Here is an 18,271-nt window from a genome sequence, read left to right on the forward strand (position 1 = left end):
TTTAAAAATGTTGATTTCTAAGACTGGTAATCTGAGAGTAATCATTCAAATCTGTATAGGGTTTTGCAATTTAGAAAGCTTTCTTACTTTTTCATAAACATTTTATTTACTACTCATAACTTTAATGTAACATGGGAGTTTACAATCAAGGAAGAATCTCACTTTAAATTAAGAGGTCTAGTGGTAAAAGAACTTGAACCAAAGATGTCTGACTGGTCCAGTACATTCATTAACCAGCAAGCCACAGCCATGCCCCCAGCTCCTGCCTCAGAACGCTCCCATCTGCAAGGCCCAGCGTTCATCAGCTCCTTGTGAACCATTTGACACCATCCACTCTCTAAGTCTTCATAGATTTCCCTCAAGCCACTTCCATAATTTTAACAATGTATCCTCTCCATACTTAAATATTCCGTGACCTATTTTGTATTTCTGGTAACTCTCCTTTTCTCTCACTTGTAGATAAATCCTCTGAAGAGACTCTTAGTTCTTTAAAGAAGGACTTTTCTAACTTCCCACAGTACCTAACATAAGAGTTAAAAATTCATTGTTAATAAACTAGAACAGGGAGGCTATGTACCAAAAAATGAAAAACAAGTTATTTTTAAAGGCCTTGCCTGACACCCAGACTCATGGTCCTCACGCCCACCCACAGGCTTCCAGCTCCCCACACAGTGCACACACAAACATATGAACGCCACCAGCAGGAACACAGTGTTCCCAGGAAGGTTTTCCAACCTGAGGATGTGGCAAGATTTCTGTATCCTGATGACAGGGGAGTGTGGCCTGGAGGCTTTTCTTTGCAAAACAGGTTTTTCTTGCTGGCTTCTGCCCTCATAGACATTCACTTTGCAAGTCCCTGTAGTGGGACAGGAGGCAGGGTAGGAAGAGAAGGAAGAAGCAGAGTCAGCAGAAGACAGTGATGAAATTCCCAAGGAACTTCCTTGGGACCCGATCTTCCAGCACAATGAAATGTGAAAGAATAAGACAGGAAAGAGGATGTAGAAAAAGTGCCTTCTTTCTCATGCCAACAAGACAGCTCTCATTTTGACAAATGTATAAACCAAATGTAAACTTGACCATGTTGTCTGTTTTTATCTTGGTGACATGAGCGTGAAAGATTTCCTTTCTTGAAAACGTGAACTATTTCCTGAAGGAAAAACATCCATAAGCCCCGGCCTTTTTCCTTCTATATCAGAAGTTTCCACCTTGCTTACATAAACATGGATCACTGTATCTGCAATCAAGCCTGCTGTATGTTAGAAGGGACAGATTCCCTTACAATACACACTCACACATTTAGACCCCTCACATCTACCACATGCATCCATCTTTACAGCCTCAATTATGCACAAGACATGCACAGTCGCCAGTTAAATGCTGCTGAACACTCCAACTCATTGCATATGAGCCTGTGATTTTTTTTTTTTTTTTGGTCACAGAAACATTTTCTAAGATGCACTTGTCAATATTTAACTCATTAATACTGTGGATCCCAATTTTTAGCATTCTATTTAAGATTTGCAACTTGATGCATTTTCTGGATAATGAACACAACATGTGGTCTCTAAGTTCTGATTAATAGGAGTGGACTCCCATTATCATAATGTTGACAATTCATTACTCTAGGAAAGCCAACTTTAAGATAATTTTTTTTAAATGTATAAACTGATCATGGATGAGGGATGATCTGTGGACTAGGGAACAGATACAGATACAATCATTGCTGCTGTCTCTTAATGAACAGAAACATCTTATAGCTCTTCATGCCATAGTTATTGCAAAAGCTAATGTAAAGCACAAGGTCAGGATGATTAAAATCCTGTTATGAGGGGTTGGGGTTAGCTACAAAACAGTAGCACAAGGAAGCCTTGTGGGCATGGAACCCCACATACACAAGATCTGTATCTTGATTTTGGTGACAGCCATGCAGATCAATACAGGTGATAAAACTGCATAGAACTGAGGCAAAGTACACACAAATGAGTGCATGTAAAGTCACTGATGCCAAAGAAGGTCTATGGATTATACCAATGCCAATTTCTTGGTTTTGGCACTGTACTATGTCATGTAAGATGTTACCAGTGGGAAAAGCATCATGTAAGATGCTGCTGGTGGGAAAAATTCCTTATTACCAGGAAGGAAATAAGGAATTTCCTGTATCTGAGAGATGGGAGGGGGAAATTCCTATAAACTTTTAACTATTCAAAATGTTTTTTTCAAAAAGGCTGTCAGTTGCAAACACCATTTACTAGACATACATACATAGAGTCAACCAGGTATTCATTCAACCAACATTTATTAACCACACACTGCCGCCTGGCATTGCTCTACATGCTGGGGCTACAGACACAACATGATGTGATCTTTGATCTTGAAGAACTCACAGCTTGGTCATCCAAAACAAAGACCAGCGCAGGAGGGAAGGGAAGGTACAATCGTACTCCACATGGAGAAGACGGACATGAGCACCTGAAGCTGATCCATGTATATTATAAGTCCAGGCCCACATTAAAGTAAGTGCATTTGTCAATCGCCATTCCATTCACAAATGATTATAAATGACTAGTACAAAATGGTCACATTAACCTAAGGTTTCCATCATTACAATACCTACCCTGTGGGGAAATTTCTGCTTCAGGGCAAAGAAATGTTCAGCTAAAATAAGTTCACTGCTTTTGTAAGAAAGGGGTTGTGTTTGACTTCAAAAGCTCAGTATTTCTTTTAAATTGCTTTTTGAGATACATCCTTAGAAATGTTATTAAAATTGTTCAAGCTAAATTTACAGCTTAGTTTAAAACATGTAAAACCAAGGGATGATAACATCCGAGAAAAAAAAAAATGCTTTATGCTATTAGAACTTAAATATCTATAATTAGCAACAACAACAACAAAAAAATTAACCTGGAATGGCCATTACTAATTCTTTTAATACAGCTATGGATTCACTTTGCACAATATATGCTTTCCTGAAAAGGTTTTGTAAAAGCACACAATTTCATTTTAAATTAATATGATCTTTTATTTAAGTATTTTTTCCTTTGCTTCTGATTTTCAATTAACAGTATACTGATATTTTAATTTATTGGTCTCTCTGCCAAGCTGGTCTAATCAGGTCGTTGGGTTCCCTATCATAACACTGTACAGGTATTGATCGACTTACGACCTATGCAACTTACGACCATTCGACTTTACGACCACAATCGCTAGCCACGACTGCTCCGCGTCTGGCAGCGCAAACGTTGCCCAGCTGGGCGTACGACAGTGCGGACCAGCTTCCGGCAGCACTACCATCTCCGCGTGCATATAGCCTACTCAACTTACGACCAAATCGTGTTACGACTGGTCTGTCAGAACCAATCGTGGTTGTAAGTCGAGCACTAGCTGTATCTGAAAAATGCTACATTAAAACAACATAATTCTCAGCTGGGCAGAGTGGCTCTTATCTGTAATCCAAGTACTTTGAGAGGCTAAAGCAGGAGGACTGCTTGAGTTCAGTTTGAGACCAGCCTGGGCAACATAGCAAGACCCCACCTCTACCAAAAGAAAAATTAGCCAGGCATGGTGGCATGTGCTTGTTGTCCCAGCTACTTGGGAGGTTAAGGTGGCAGGACTGCTTCAGCCAGGGAGACTGAGAAGCCAGAGCTGTGATCACACCACCATACTCTAGCCTAGGCAACACAGACAGACCCCATCTCAAAAGAAAAAAAAATAAAAATATATAAAAACTTTAAAAATGAAAAAGAAAAACATAATTCTGTAAAAAATTATAAAATAATTTTTACTTAATGATATATTATGCTTTAGCCTGGAAGATTTTTTACAAAATGGATAGTACTTCTGGAAATAGGGGGAAATAAAAAATGAACTATCAATGTTAGATTTCAAAAACATAATACAATTAGGATAAAGATGGAAATTCTTCATACATCTTTGGCCTCAGCTTGGAGCAGTGCTGGGTTCAAGGTGACAGAGGCAAAGATGGTAATGCTGATTCCACTAGACTGCTGTCTGACACGTAACACCATCCTGTCATGCCTTGATTTTCACACATGAGCTATTGCTCAAAATTCAGTATAAAATAGTGACTTACGACTGTCAATGTAAAAAGTACGTATAGCTTGCTCGGACTGCAACTCATGGGTGTCAAAGACCAAGTGTGGTGTCAGTAGACAATGTAGATAAAAGCATTCAACTGTGGGTTTCATGTATTAAAATATATAAATGGTAAATCACATATATAGGACCCACTATTCAAGTTTTCTCTAATAAATGGCCATCACATTATCTTTCAAAACTTATCTGTTAGTTCAAAATCTGTATATCACAGGGTTATTAATAAACAGGACAGATGTGATAGCCACAACTATGGGAGGAATGTATCATCACTTCATTTATACTTTTTTAGTCTAATGTGTATCAGGCATAATGCCAAGTGCTAGGGATTCAACAGTCACAGACAGGGTTCAGGCCTTCATGGAGAGCATCTACAAGGAAGAGAAAAAAGTGTGTTCATGCTGCTGGTCTATGGAATACAGCACTGTACTACACAGACCACATACTGCTCCTGAGGACTGATACCCTTAGTGGATGCGCTGACCATCTGCAGCCCTGATCTGGGGCATTGGGATTCCAGAAAACCCGGGGAGCCTCCATGTTTTCAAGAACAGTTTCAGGAATAAAAAAGACTTCCAGTATGAAAAACTCAGTGCCAACATCAGTATGCCTACAAATTCTCCCTTTTCCCATTTTCAAACAACTTGAGACTGACTCAAAGGTTCTTGGAATAACTCACTTAGACACAATGAATGCATTATACAGCAAAGCTGTTAACAGGCATTTTCTCCATGATTTCTTTAGGGAGCCATCATCTCTCTTAAATACACACCCTATATATAAAACATAGTCATACAAAACAGTATTCCTGAAGCTGAGGAAGAAAAAAATGTTCATAACAATTCCCACAATAATCCTTGCCTCTGCAAAACAGGCCAGAATGAAAACCAGCTTTTCTGATTTCCATCTGCCCTCTCCAAAATTCCCTCAACTTAGAAGCCTGACATCATCCTTGACCCCTCCTTCACCCAGACCTTTCCCATTCTATTAGTTGCCAAGTCCTACAAGTTCTCTCTGAGAAAACCTCTCAAACTAATCCCTTCTTTTCTATTTGCATTGCCACAACAATGGTCTAGGATGGCATTAAATAAAACCCACAATACAACCCCAAATAACATCTCCAAAATTCTTTCTCCCCAGAAACATATCTTAGCTGACAAACACAGCAGACTACTTTCTTCCTTAGCACTCTGCTCACATCACTCCTTCCACCTCAAATACCTCACAGAAGTCCCACCTCCTTCACATCCTAGCTTTAAAGCAACTTCTTCAGGAAAAGCATGCCCATATTATCTACCATCTCTGAATCCCCACAATATTTTGCACCACTTATGTGCCCTATGTAGGTGTTTATTATGGAATTATTTATATAACGAAAAGACTGGCCTTGTCCCATACAGTTCAAGGATGAGTTTTGTCCTTTTTGTGATTACTGTACTTCAGATAGGAACACTGCTCACAGGAAGTGATTAATAAATATTTATCAAATAAAACTGGCTTCCAACACTCATGTTAAGATACTGACTTATTCTCAAATTCAAGCATTGTGTAAGTAGAGCTAAAATTTTAACAAGTGGGAGGATGGGGCCTTTTAAGAGTTCAATTTGTTTCAGCAACTCTTCCTTTTTAAAACTCATTATCAAAATCACCAGCATCCACAGCTCAACTTAATGAAAGAGAAATGAAAAATCAAAGATATAGCTATGCAATTCCCCAGATCACGGATTTACATACACATACACACACACACACACACACACACACACACACACACACACACACACACACATCCCTTCAAAACAGAAAAGAAAAAACTCAGGGCAGAATAGCAAAGTTTTCAGAGAAATTTCCTGAATCAAAATGCTTTGGTCTAATATTTCCTCTACATTACCGTGTGAAGGTATGCAAGCTATATAAATACCCTGATCCTTAATTTCATCTACAAAATGAGGATCATAATTCATATAAATATCTAAAACATGTAAGTGCTAAATAAGTGCTACACAAGTGTTTGCTATTAACATTTTCTGTAATGTATAGTTTAGTCATAATTTCAGTATGAAGAATGAAGGTCTAGGCATGGTGGCTCAGGCCTGTAATCCCATTACTCTGGGAGGCTGAGGCAGGCAGATCAAGAGGCCAAGAGATCGAGACCATCCTGGCCAACATGGTGAAACCTCGTCTCTACTAAAAGTACAAAAATTAGGTGGGCATAGTGGTGTGCGCCCATAGTTCCAGCTACTCAGAAGGCTGAGGCAGGAGAATTGTTTGAACCTTGGAGGCAGAGGTTGCAGTGAGCTGAGATCATACCACTGCACTGCAGAGCCTGGCAACAAAGTGAGACTCCATCTCAAAAAAAAAAAAAAAAAAGAGGTTATTAGCTGGGCGCTCACGCCTGTAATCCTCAGCACTTTGGGAAGCTGAGGAAGTGGGTGGGTCACTTTAGGTCAGGAGTTTGAGACCAGCCTGCCCAACATGGTAAAACCCCATCTCTGCTAAAAATACAAAAATTAGCTAGGCGTAGCGGCAGGCACCTGTACTCAGGAGGCTGAGGCAGGAGAACCACTTGGATCAGAGAGGGGAGGTTTCAGTGAGCTGAGATAGCACCACTGCACTCCAACCTGGGTGACAAAGTGAGTCTTCATCTCAAAAAAAAGAGGATATCTACTGGCTAATTCTGAAAAGATAAGGTCACAAGTGCATTCAGCATTAAGTACCCAATCTTGAAAATGTATCTGACCCGGCAGCATTTCACCCTGCTAGGTAACATTCCATGTTTTTTTACTGTAAAAAAGGCATTAAAAGGTCAGAGTGTCCCAAAGATTGCTAAAAAGAAGCAAAACCAGAAGAGTATCTGCTTTGATTCAGCTGTGTTGAAAATCACTGGAGTTAGGACTATAAAAATCCTAGGTACAGTCTGAGTTTGAATTGACTCGAAGACTTAATGGATTGCTGAGTCTTCACATCAATTAAGACAGACCCGATAACTATGTCCAAAAGGGTAACAAAATAATTCAGTAGGTCTTCATAAATATGTAACATTAAATATTTGCAATGTGTCATTCAATCAAACAGATAAGATCTATGCTTCAGAGAACAGGAACTCATAAAGCTTTTAAATGAATATGAGAAAAGTATTAACCGAGGCACAAATTAAAACTGAGACAGTACAGTGAATCTCTATAGGCAGGAAGCCTTTCTAGTACTTCAATATCTCAGAAGACACAGCAAAGTAAGAAGAAACCTAGTAAAACAGGAATCAAGATTCAAGAAAGTACCAAAGGTTGGAGTCTTTCACAAAATTATTCCAATACTAGTACAAAAAAGAAAGGGCAAAAAGATTCCAAACATGATAGGTAAGATTGGACAGACTGAAAAACCTCTCCATGAGGTTAACAGAGATGTTTTTTCATGAGATACTATGTTTTCATTAATTTTATAAATTTGAAAGACTGAATGCAATAAGGGTCTAGAACTGCTGAAGCTTCCATAAGTATCCCACTCATGGCCAGTGGAAAATAAAGACCATAATCATTCGACAGATTAAATGTCTCAAACCTCAAAAATAATTTCATTCAAATGCTTCAAAGGAATATGTTTATTGATGACTAAATAAGGGTGTAGGGATAGAGAACAAAGATAACTCACAATAGCTTGATCTAAAGCCATTCTGCAATAACACAGGAGTAACAAAACTGAGGCAAGTATAAAACTCATTCCAACCTCCCTACAACATGTAACAGGTCCCAGTGGGAAAATAGAATTTATCGTGCTTGTGTGTATGTGTTTGTGTGTGTACACACTCTGCTTTTGTAATGGTTTCACTGATTTTTGATATTTCACTAAAATGTAGTGAATCAGGATTACACAAATATCTTGGTCCTTGTCTATGACAACCCATAAAAGCTACCAAGCTCCCATTTCTTAAAAGCACAGACTGATTAATTAATACAAAGGGAAAACAGCAGTATGTCACAGTGAGAGTTTGAGTTTTCCCCTTAGAAGGAGTTCCTTGAGGAAAGCATACATTTCTCTATTCAATGTAATATTTACGTATTCAGTAGAGACTAAAATTGCAAAAATTGGGCAATGGATCTAGTTTTGGCAAATTAGGCAGGTCCTCACAGCAATTGCTGTGTGGGTTGAAAGAAGAGTGGGGGAGCATTCAATTCATTAAACACTCCTACAGTGTTCTATCTTTACTGACAATCTTGTAGGGAATTCTGCATCTATTCTTATTGCTACCAACAATATACAATATTCTTTAACACAGCATGTTTCATTTCTATGCCTGCTGGCAAAGCTGCAAAAAATGAAAAGAATGATGTGATCAATAAATAATTTCTCCTGTCAGAATATTAATAAAAACTTTCTTACACCTTGCCCTTAGATGAATGACTCAATGCCCTAGAAAATAAACTACCTTGTAAAAGTATCAGTGAGCAAAACTCTGCACATTGAAGAGGAATGAAAAGGAAACTACCCAGAAACAAGTTTCCTTGCTCCACACTGTGACCACAAGCACCCCACCCTCCTCCTTTACTAGCACTGTCATTTGAGATGTCCCATTCCTCATTTGTAAAATGGGATAATAAAAATGCCTGCCTTGCAACACCCCAGTGGCAACAAACATACCCAGTGCTCAGATCTCGGTTTTTAATAACATTTGTCAATAACAGAAACAAGGGCTCTGTGATGAAATGACTGCTTGCAGGACTGGGGCAGGAGATGGATGGGTATGGAGTATGGGTATGGGTAAGGCACATCCTGAAAGTGCCAGAAAGTAGAGAAGTGCAATTAAAAAAAAAAATGTTTAACATACAATAAAGGAGATATGTCAGAGAAATACAAAACCCAACTCAAAGAGTTACCAATGACCAAAGCTAAAACAATTTGGGCAACAAAATAAAGTTGTACTGGATTATAATTCACAATATAAAATAAATATCCATGAATCCACACTGATATAAACATGATGTGATAGGTAGGTAGATTAGATAAGGGAGAGGAGACAAATCTCATAAGCAGAAGAATTCCAGATAATCTGTGTGTATACTTCACACTCAAAGAGATGGAGTATAATTCCTTACCTCTGAAGTGCGGGGTACACACAGTGGCTTCCTTCCAAAGGCAATAGTAATAAAGACCATAATCCTTTAATACAGAAGAGAACAACTTTACAGTGTAGAAACCTGACAACCCCTATTTCAGCCAGGTAATCAAGGTCAGTACTGAGAAAACTCATTTTGACAGTATGTACCCTTGATGTGATGCAATGAGAATGGCACTCTACCTATGTCATCCTCCTCCCAAAACTCATCGCCCTAGACTTACCATGAGAGGGTATCAGACATCTCAACTGAGGGACACTCTACAAAATACTGAGCAGCAGATTTCAAATTGCCAAAGTCATCAGACACAAGCAAAGTTTGAAAAGCTGTCAGAGCCAAGAGGAGTCAGATGTGATCGCAAAACCTAATGGGGTATGCTAGACAGGATCCTGGAAAACAAAAAGGACAGGAGATGAAAACTGAGGAGATCTGAAAAAAGTACAGTAGGTTCTCAGATAACATCACTTGGCTCAACATCGTTTGATTACAGCGTTGATAAGAAGGAAAAAAAATAGATCCCCAGCCCAAGCCACTGTCTGTGTGGAGTCCGTACATTCTCCCATGTCTGCATGGGTTTTCTCCAAGTATTCCAGTGAGCTTCCACACTCCAAAGCTGTGCCCATTAGGGAAGCTGACATGTCTGCACGGTCCCTGGTTGAGAGTGTGTGTGAGTGTCTGTGTGTGTGTGGCACCTGCAATGGGAGGGCACGTTGTCCAGGGCTGTTCCTGCCCTGCGTTCCAAGCTACCGAGATGGGCTCTGGCCACCACCCTGAACTGGAATAACTGCGTAATTATTTATTTTTATTAATCTTGCTTAAATGTATGTATAACTATATTTATTTCAGTGGTTAATATTAGAAGTGTTTTGTTCTTTATTTAGAAGCTGGGTGGGTGACCAGGAACTTAACTCTTGTTCATATCAATTAGTCTACAGTAAATTTGGTATTTTTAGACATTGCTTAACTTAAAGTCCAGGTTTCTAAGAACTATCTATGACTTAAGTGAGGACTTACCATATGAACTTTTGTTTAATATATCAATATTGGTTCACTAATTGAAACAAATATGCCATACCAACCTAAGATGATAGCGACACATGAAACTGGGCATCAGGTATACAGAAACTTTCTTTGCCATCTTCTCAATTTTCCTGAAAATCTTCAACTCCAAAAAATAAAGTTTATTTTTTAAAATTCCTGCCTTGCCTTTCATATAAAGTTAAATTTTTCTAAAGTTTATGGAAACACATAGTTTGCTATGTCACTTAAATTTAAAATAAATTTAAGAATAAGTATTATAGGCTTCTATTAAAAAAAAAAAAAAAAAAGAAACACATTTCATTTCACTACAGAGTGCTTTTTCCAAAGAATTTTTCCATCCAGGAAAAAAGAAGAAAAGAAAGAAAAGAAAAACTAAACAACTATGCCAGTGGGATACCAGAAAAAAAAATTACAACTAGAAATGAATCATATGAGACTATTAGTTTCTTAACTATAGTTGTGACAGTCTGCATAACATACACTGCAACCACTCTAAGGAATGTTTCATTGTAACTAACATAAAGGATCATTACTTAGAAAATGTTATGACTTTTAAAATCACAGATATTTTCATTTGATATTACTACCGTGTCCTATAAAGGCAAATAATATTTTACATTTTCCTTACTATACCATATAAGACTTATAATACCATATTATATGTCTTAAATTTTATCTCTTCACTACCATTGATTCTTCTATAAATTGACTTTAATATTCACTGTTTTCTTTGGAAAGAACTACTGAGAAACAAACAAACAAAAAAATCAAGAAATTTACATATATAGAGGTTTTTAAACCACAGAATTATGAGATCTAATTGTATATAATGCAACTGGATGTGTATTTATCTTCCCAGAATCCTCTCCAAACCAGCCCTCTCTATGCCAGAGAAAGGCCACTTAGTCTATATGTTTGGGTAAGGATGTCCCCTCCCCTCCATATCAGCAGTGGCCGTATGACCCCAGCCTAACAGCTCCTAGGATTTGCCCTTTGGTCACCTTGACTGGTTTAGGAAATAGGTGACCAGACCAAGTATAAAATCATCAGAAAAGTGCTTGCTCTAAGAAGATATCTTTATAATGGAAATTTGAAGCAACCCACAGCTGTATTGCTGCCACATTTTGATAGACTAAGATAAGGCAAACAGAGGCAAAAAATAAAATAAAATAAAATAACCAAGAAGTAAATAGAGAGAGTACTAAGGATACTAATCAAATTGCCACATGCAGCAGCTGTTAAACACAGTTTCACCTTTTGGGTGTCCCATTCCATAAACGCTTTTTTGATTAAGCAAGTTTCAGTTAGTGTATCATTTAAGATTAGGTTTGGCTGCAAGTGTCAGCAAACTTAAAAGGACAGTGGCTGAGACATTAGTGAAGTTTCTATTTCTTGCATTCAAAGTGCAAAGTCAGGCAGTCAAGGGTATGCAAGCTGTGTTTCCCCAAGTCTCACGGAACTCATGTACATTCCAGCTCATAGCTCCACCATGCCTAGCACTGGTCACACCCAAACAGTTCAATATAGCACTGAGACGTCCAGCTGTCACACCCACATTCCAGGCAACAGAAGTAAAGAAGGACAATATGGAGTAAAGGGAATGTACTGGGAGACTTTACAGGTGCAGCAGCTTTACAAGCTGCTCACTATACATATGCTTACATCTCACTGGCTAGAACTTGCTGGCCACATCTAGAGGCTGGATATGTTATCTCTATTCTAAGCAGCCACACACACACAATAAAAATTCTATTGTCATAGAAGAAGAAAGGAAGGAATAGACGGGGCAACTGTCAGCCTCTATCACAGCTGGGTTTCTATAATTTCCAACTAAAACAACTATCACAAATCATATGCTACGTATTGCTGTTCTCTCAATGACCGTATTTCCCCCCCCAAAACGAGAACTCTTAGGCATTAAATCACTGTAGTATTTATGTTTAGGGAATCCCATGTAGCAATGACACATACTTAGAGAACAGAAAATTAATACCTAATTTCACATTTTAGATCATTGAGAATAGAGCTTTACTATGTGGTCCAAAGTTGCTAACATAAGAGTGTGAATTTAATAAGGAATTAAATTCTGGAATAGATAAGGAGATTCAGAAACACAATTTTTAGAAGTCAAGAAACCCAACAAAAAAGCCTGGTAAAACATAAATAACTGACAGAAAGGAAAACTTGAATGGCCAACTAGAATACAACTCCTGGGTAAAGAGAACAGTGATTATGAACCCTGACTTTCACTCTCTCCCCAATTAAGGTAAGAGAGAATAGATTATTCTTTAGATATAGAATGTGACATAAGTCAGTAAGAATAAGATTTTTGAAAAGGTTAAAAAGCAAGTGGAAGAAAGCTAAATGATTTAACAGACCCTAGAAGGCTGAATGAGGCTAACCCAATAGTGAAGAAAAATAAAAAGCAACCTGACATAGCCAACAAAACATCCCAGAATCTGGGACACTACCAGCTCCCTATGACGAGACATGGTGGTAAAAGTTTAGCTAAAATGAAGAAGACTGATTGACAATCCACTTCAGAATTAGATTTCCACCTGTCCTCGTGAACTCAGCTAGATGACGTATCCTTCCCAGCCCCAGAAGACTAGCAGTTTATTCCTACAGTAGAGTCAAAAAAAGGGCCTCCACTGAGAGACTCCATGGGCATTTTGTACAATAGAAAAATCACACCAAGAACAGAGTGAGGGAACAAATAGTGTTGAGACGTCCAGTTTCTTCTCATTCAAATTGTAAATTGCTGGCAGCCTGGGCTACACTGGTAGGCAGAAGCCTGAAAGGTTTTTCTATGGAGAACCTAATTAGCCCGAGTTTCAAGCCTAAAGACAGTTCTTGCCATCAAGGGTGTAACAAATAGCTAGGGCAGGTGACTCTGCTGAGAAGCCCACAGCCTAGCTCAGAGCTTTCAGGAAGCTGCTTAGTGCCCCACACAGAGATTACAGACATTATTAATGCACTCGCCAAATAAGAGGCGTCATTAAAAAAGGATTATTCTCAGAGCAACAACAAAATGTTCTTAGAAATTAAAAATATGGTAGTAAAAAAATAAAGAATAAATAAGAGGATGAAAATACAATGGATGATGTGGTCTTTCAGAAAGTAGAACAAGACTGAAAATAGGAGCAAAATGATAATAAAATTGGAATTCCAGCCTGGGATAATCCAATATTTGAAAACAGTACCTCCAATCCTCTGACATGTCCTAATACCATTCCTTGCTATCTGAACTCAGTAAATGAATCAATTTGGATAACATGAGATTTCTGGTGGTGCTTTTTTTCTTATTTCCTTAAAGGAAGGACTTACATTTATAGAATGATGGGGCTATTGAGTACCCTGCAAAACTTGACAAAAACAGACCACATAAAGGAACATCACTGAGAAATTCAGAACATCTAGAATAAGACACTTTTACAAGATTTCAGAGAGAAAGAAAAAAAAAAAAGAGTGGGGAGAGAAAAGTAAATGACAAATGTATTGGGAATCTTGATGGCATCCCAATGGAATCTAGAGCAGAAGGATGCTTTGAAAACCCAATTATTTCCAATCTTTAGTTATAGACCGTGCTACATTATCAGTCTGGTATAAATGTTAAGATATATTACACACGCAGGATTTGAAAAAATTCACCTCTCCTGCAACCTCCCTCCTCAGGAAGGAAGATATGCTTAGAAAAGAAGAGAGATAATGAGACAAAGGACACACAGGGAGGAAAGGATGGTTATGGTTAAGCCTGAGGATGAGGGCTGTGTATGAAGCAGTGCATACCTGACAGCCCCAAGAAGACAGACTTAATAGGTTCCAGACACCTCTGGAATCTGAATGTATTGAGAAGGGAATCAGACAGTTCTGGGTTTGAAGCACGGGTAAGAACATTCGAAACTGAAAATATAGGAAAAGTTACATGTTATTGGTCTGAACAATGATTTCTTCAATATGACCCCAAAAGCAGAGGCAACAAAAGCAAACATAAACAAATGAGATTCCATCAACCTAAAACGCTACACCACAAAGGAAACTGTCAACAGAGGAAGAAGGCAACTTACAGAATGAGAGATAATGCCTATTAAACATTCATTTGATAAGCAGTTAATATCCAAAATATAAAAGGAACTCAACAGCAAGAAAATAGGCAAAAAAATCTAAACAGGCATTTCTCAAAAGACATAGAAATGGCCAATAGTTACATGAAAAGGTGGTCAACACAACTAATGATCAGGGAAGTGCAAACTAAAACCACAATGAGACATCATCTCACATCTGTTCGAATTGCCATTATCAAAAACACAAATGGTAACAAGCGTTGGTGAAGAGTGTGGAGAAAACGGAACCCTCTTACACTGCTGGTGGGAATAGAAATCAGAACAGCCATTATGGAAAAGTGTGTAAGTTCTTCAAAAGTTAAAAACAGGACTACCATACGATCCACCAATCCCAATACTGAGTATGTAACCAAAGGAAATGAAATCATATCCATATGTTGGCAAGATTACCGGCACTCCCATGTTTATTGCAGCACTATTCACAATATTTGTAACCAAGCTAACTGTCCATCAATGGATGAATGGATAAAGAAAATAAACAGACACACACACACACACACACACACACACACAAGAATTCTGCCACTAACTTTGTAAGAACTCCTGCACATCCTGCACATTTAGGGACATATTTCAGGCACACCGGAAAGTATGCTTGGGTGGTGGTGCAGAGCAGGGCATGAAACATGAAGAAGAGTAGAACTAGGGAATGAAGATAATGAAAGTAAAATGAGTGAAACAGGAGAGGTGTCTTCCTGGTACTAATAAGGCTGATAGGGCATGAACTGAGGAATAGAACGGACTCAACCATGTACATCAGAGGATCAAACACGCTATCACCACTTGCCATCACACCCTACCCCCAAAAAAGAGAAAGGGGGAGAAAGAATTGGGATCAAGTTAGAAGGAAACACAAGTAGGTTTAAGTAAAAAGGAAAGGGAACTTGGAATCGTAAGATAAAAGCCCCATAAAGTTAGAGTTATATAGGAGGAATAAGTTCTAACATTCCTTTGCACAGCAGGGTGACTATAGTTAACAATAATATAGTACGTATTTCAAAACAGCTGGAAGAATACAATTTGAATGTTCTCCACAAAGAAATTACACGTTTGAAGTTATAGAGTTGCTACCTACCTTAATGTAATCATCATACATTGTACACAGCCATGAAAACAACATACTATGCCCCATAAAATATGCACAATTAGTATGTGTCAATTAAACATAAAATGAAACTTAAAGAAATAAAAAGAAGATAAAGATTCCAAAGTCTCCAAAACCTTCAGGGTGTATGACTTACATTTTACCTTTCTATGCCTCAGTTTCCACACATATAAAACAAGGAATATAGAAATAACTTCTTAGAATGATTGTGAGAATTAAACCATAGTCTATAAATACAAGGGTTTTAAAGCCCAGAAAATGGAAAACAGTTTAAAGTGCCCATTATTTAGCATCTGAAACATTGTGCACATTGTGTAGGTCTCTCCAAAAACCTGGGCCACAGACGGGAACTGTCATCCTGTCTGGGTTGACCTGCTACCCATTAGGTAATTCTGAGAATTACATAAACTTAATTGTTGGAAGCTTCTATTTTTTTTTTTTAAGTTTTCTATTAGTCCCATTCTTGGGATGACTGTTTTCTACAGAAAATAAGTTTTCAGACACTCTATAGAAATGAAATAACAATGAGCCAACTTATTAAAGCTGAGAATCAAGTAACAGCCAGGGAGGCACGTTATTTGCCCTGCCCAGTGCCACACTCCATCGTCTTGGCGAGATCACATGACACATGATTCGCAGGGACAATTCTTACCCTGAAGCAAGTTTCCGCTCTAGCATCCTAAGTTTTAACGTCAATGTGCCAGAGAAGCAACATTTGCACACCACAGCCATGTGTAAAGAATCAAGTGGAATGAAACGTCATTATCTCTACACAAGGACACCCTTTCTGGTGTCTGTCCTTCCCTGCCATGACTATAGCTGAGATGAAAAGCTGAAGGGCAAACTAGCTTTCTCTCCCCTGTGTAACATCTCCTCATTTCTGCCTCATAAACTTCTCAAATGCCCCACTCCCTGGCTAGTAGGGCTCTCCTCATCATCTCTGCCAATTGAGCATCTTGCTTTCCCTCTAAAATATCGGTCTTCCCTGGCTGTCTTATCTCCACCATGGTCATACAAGAATTCATTAATAATGCTTACGTGTACTTATTCCTCACCAGGAGGGCCCTGGTGTCAGTCAGGAAACTCTACTATCTGGATTTTATTTTCAATTTGGTTATATGTTGATAATGAACATCTTCAGATACTTGCTGTAATAAATGAAAATACCTAAAATAATTAAGGATAAATTATGTTCAAAGTATACTTAATACTGCACATAAGCAATTCTACTGAATATAGCACTGATAGAGAAAAAAATTACATTTGCCACTTATGGTGAAAAACTGACTATATCCTACACACACTTTATTTATACTAAATATACATTCCTTGTAAGAGATAGATCTCTAACCTTTCATTAAACTATAAGAATCATGCTAGCAAGAAATAACATCTATCTTCATTGTCTCTCCTTTCATTACCACTAACAACAAAGATGATCATATGTCAGGCACTCTCCTAAGTCCTTCCCATGTATTAATTAATTAAATGTTCTCAATAATCTAAGGAGGTGGGGTTAACATCGCTATTTCATAGATGAGGAAACTAAAGTACAGAGAAGTTAAAAGACCGCCCAAAGTCACACATTAAGCAAGCACTGGAACAGAATACAAACCCAAGCAGTCAGACCCTGAAGCAGTTAACCACTGGCTTCTGCAAGAGCCGAAATAGTGCTTTGCAAAGGTGGAAGTTACATGCCTGGAAAATCAGACTCAGCACAAGCAGATGTTTAATAAGTATAGAATGAATGGTTACAAGCTTGAATTATTGCACGAATATCCTTGGACTAGAAATGTTTTTAAAATATTGCTTAAAATTCTGCAGTCAAATGCTCTACCACTGAGCTATACCCCCTGCTAAAAAATTGCTTAAAATTCTATCAGTACATTGTTGAGAGGCAGAATGAGTGGAAGGAAAGCAGAAAACTTTTTGGCATGTTTGCATTTTAGTCACAATGAATGGTAAAATGGGACCTAGAGACACATGCTCATTAAAAAACTGAAGATAAATTCATTCTGAGGGACTAATGGGTGCAGAATTACTATGAACATTTACAGGCATATTTCTTAGTTATAATTAAGAAAGTATTTGAGTCATATCTTAATGAAATTCCACTCTCAATAAACATTTCCATATATTTCATCATATAAAAATAATCTTAGGGTACTTTAAATTTGAAATTGCTCCGGAATATCTTAACAGTATTTCATACTACTCATAGGATTAAAATTCTTAGACCAAAGAGGGAAAACAGGAAAACACAGAAAGTCTGCTCCTAACTCCAACGACTGACAATCAGCAGGCTTGTGAAGACAGCTGGGACAATTAATAAAGAGAAATCAGAGCAACTGACTTCAGAATGATCACTTCAACTTTCAGATGCTTTGGCCAAAAATTCAGTATCATTTATACATGATACAGAATATTTAAAAAAAAGCCATTAGGGTAGCTGTAGTCAGAAGCTGGAGTTTTTCCATCAGCATCAAAAATCCCACAAAGAGTCAGCTCACCATGACCTGTATCAATTTCCTTGCAGGAGGCCAAGCCTGAGATGTGACTCTGATGGGAGAGGCTGGCAAGGAAGAGCAAGGAAGTGAATACTTGGTTTTAGAAAGACAGAACAGGCCGGGCGCGGTGGCTCAAGCCTGTAATCCCAGTACTGTGGGAGGCCGAGGCGGGTGGATCACGAGGTCAAGAGATCAAGACCATCCTGGTCAACATGGTGAAACCCTGTCTCTACTAAAAGTACAAAAAATTAGCTGGGCATGGTGGCGCGT

At 38.2% G+C, this 18,271-nt stretch overlaps 1 protein-coding gene across 11 annotated transcripts in view; it reads right to left on the reverse strand.

Annotated features, from left to right (window-relative positions):
• Positions 1-18,271, reverse strand: part of KLF12 (Kruppel like factor 12) — a 647,154-nt gene that overhangs the window by 358,202 nt on the left and 270,681 nt on the right. For 2 of the 11 annotated variants that reach the window (XM_017523611.2, XM_037736795.1), the window contains one exon: positions 736-856. The exons of the other annotated variants lie outside the window; for them this stretch is intronic. The gene's annotated coding sequence lies outside the window, so the exon portion shown is untranslated. The remainder of the gene's footprint in view (positions 1-735; positions 857-18,271) is intronic. 11 annotated transcript variants of the gene reach the window in all.

Source organism: Cebus imitator, unplaced genomic scaffold, assembly GCF_001604975.1.
Source record: "Cebus imitator isolate Cc_AM_T3 unplaced genomic scaffold, Cebus_imitator-1.0 Scaffold29, whole genome shotgun sequence".
Classification (NCBI taxonomy): domain Eukaryota; kingdom Metazoa; phylum Chordata; class Mammalia; order Primates; family Cebidae; genus Cebus; species Cebus imitator.